Genomic DNA, 2,927 nt, shown 5'->3' with positions numbered 1-2,927 from the left:
TTAGTGATTCACATTTTTTTTTATTATTATTATTATTATTATTATTATAACAAAAACCTACAAAGTCAATCGATTTACAAGAATTAGTGGGGTGCCGAGATACAATTTGGGCCCCCACCCCTCTAGCTATAGCGAACCTGATCCTGTTGAAGATGTGAGCAGCTGCACGATTATTATTATTATTATTATTATTATTATTATTATTATTCAATCTATAACGTAATATTAAAACAAACACTAGGAAGAAATCGACTCTAGAAATAACACGTGTCACAATTTGGTACTGTTTTTTACTCTAAGTTTTTTTCCATGGTGACATCAACTACTTATTGTAAAATATACTAAAAATATTCACCAATTTCATTCACTTACTTAAACAAAATATATATTTGTGATTCACATATTTTCCATAAAATACTATTCTAACGTTTATTACTTTGTATATATATGGAGTATATATTATTTCCTAATCCTTAAGCAGTATTTTATTCCTTCAAATCTTCAAATATTATATATGCAGTGATTTGTAACAAAAATAAAAAAAATTATGCGTTTTAGAAATAATTGATTCATACTTGATTATTACTATTACTATTACTATTTTCCCTAAGCCTTCTTTTGTTATTCATATATTCTCTATTTAGAAATTTCAAAATGTTTTAATTTTTCTTATTAGGAAATGGTTTCCTAATAGCATAATTTTTTTATTTTTTTTTTACAATATCAATCTTATTTGATTTATTTTAAATTTTTAGTTATTTATGTATATCAAAAGCACGACAAATTAGATATGTTTTTCACTATCCTAAATTGTATCAAAAACACTTTAGTAATTATTTATGTTACAATCCCATAGTGTTTAATATGCAATTTTAAAATACTTAATTATTTAGTTAATTAAAAGAAAAACGATATCAACTTATCATTAAAATTTTAAACTTATTTGTCTAATTACTCTGTTGACATTATATTTCATGTTTCATTTAATTATATACATAATAAAAAAAAATACTATGGTTATATATATTTTGTCCACATGCATTATACAAAATATTTTTTTTTTTGTTTTTTAAAAATTTTGTGTTAAATTATAAACAATAGTGAAATTAATTACCGTGCATGGCACGAAACCTAATCTAGTCTATAATAAAATGGGCTTATATTAGTTAAGTAATCATAATTCAACTATACATCAAATACATGTTCAAAGTATAAGGTTGACATACTAGGTTATGGGAGTTTTTTCTTATTTTGCTAGAGGATTAATTGAAAAACTACGTGATGAAGCTGATGTTGAAACGTTTTGAATCGTTTAGTGGATCACTTTGCTGGTCCATATATTTAAGATGGGCATTTGAGCATTAATTCAAGCTTCTACTTCAAATTTACCAAAATGGGCTTTTTAGCTCACTTGTAACTTGTTAGGAAGACTATGGGCTAGGTTCTATCCATTTTAAAACTTGTCATTTATTTTCTTCGTTTTTTTAATTGTATCATATTGACTTTAGGCACCATTTACATCATTTTATTAATCTTCTTTACTGGTATAGTATAGTATTTTTTTTATTTTTTATTTTTTTTATATTTTATATAGGTGAGATGAACTGCCCTATCGAACTGAAACCTTTCACAAGTCAACCCATTCGAGTTTATGAGCTAGTTTAGACATTTTAAAAGTCGGGGAGAAGGGTAAGGGAAATCCCTACCCTCAAAGTATCTCTAGTGAGAATTGAACCATCAAACTTAACTACTAGACCAAACTTTGCTTGGTACTCCCTCTGTCCCTATTTATTTACCCCATTCGAATGTGCACGGTCTTCAAGACGCGTCTTAAAACGTTTATATCTTTATTTCTATACAAGTAAAATTATAAAAATATGATATTAATAAAATATACAATGAGACAAATCTAACAAAACCACTCATGACTATATTATCTTTTATAGATTAAGGGTAATTTATGGTCAAAATTAGACCCAAAAAAAGACAATGGGGCAAAAATAAAGGGACGGAAGGAGTAAAAAGGAGTATAGTATATGACGTCTTGTTAAACTTATCACTTATTTTCATTATATCAAATTTTTATACTCGTAATTTTTACTTAAAACTTTAAAAGATCTAAAGTTATTAATGGCCAAAAATACAAAATGATACATTAAAAAACGTGAGAAATCAATAGTGGTACAAAAATAGAGAAAATATATTTATTGAAACTAGATAATATTAGATTACAGAAGCAAAAGTCAACTTAGAGCAAAAATGTCTTTTATTTAATTTTATGAACACTAAATATTTGAAGTAAAGTAAGTTTTAATAAGGTTTAATATTAAGTTTAGGTTAGTTCAGATAAGATAAAAACAAAACAACTGAATAGAACACACCCTAATGATCTTGCATTTCAATAGAGGATAAAATAATAAAAGTAAAAAATGACCACAGTGGGAGTCGAACCCACGACCTTCTGATCCGAAGTCAGACGCGCTAATCCACTGCGCTATGCGGTCTTTTAAGTTTAATATTTCTTATTTAACTTTACTATTCATGTATTTTCCAGGACAAAATATCAAGAAATCGAATTTGTATAGTTGGCAGAGTAGGAAAGAGAAATGGTGATGGTGATTGGTTTTTGATCGGCGACAAAAATAGACGGGTGGGTGATGTTTGTGACGGCGTAGCACTACTTGCGCCAGTTGTGATGAATTGTCAATAAAACACCTTTTTTTTTTTCTTTCTTAAGGCCCGCATCCAACTAGAAACCTTGACCAATTGACCCGCATTGTTATTAATTGGTATACACTAGACCCTAGTGTAGGTAGGGGTACCTACACCCCCCTCTAAACTTATCATTTTACCCACATCCCACATCCCATAACCCACAAACCTGCAGTAACTACCCACCAAATCATTTTAATTTCTCTCTCAAACCT

The 2,927-nt window shown here is 28.2% G+C and overlaps 1 non-coding gene across 1 annotated transcript; it reads right to left on the bottom strand.

The window, feature by feature from the left end:
- Positions 1-2,430: 2,430 nt before the first annotated feature.
- On the bottom strand, positions 2,431-2,504 carry TRNAR-UCG. The gene has a single exon. It is a non-coding gene; the product is annotated as a tRNA-Arg (tRNA).
- Between the last annotated feature and the right edge of the window lie 423 nt (positions 2,505-2,927).

Source organism: Chenopodium quinoa, unplaced genomic scaffold (assembly GCF_001683475.1).
Source record: "Chenopodium quinoa cultivar QQ74 unplaced genomic scaffold, ASM168347v1, whole genome shotgun sequence".
In the NCBI taxonomy this organism is placed as follows: Eukaryota; Viridiplantae; Streptophyta; class Magnoliopsida; order Caryophyllales; family Amaranthaceae; genus Chenopodium; species Chenopodium quinoa.
The sequence above is the reverse complement of the archived record's forward strand: the minus strand, read 5'-3'. Positions and strand labels throughout refer to the sequence as shown.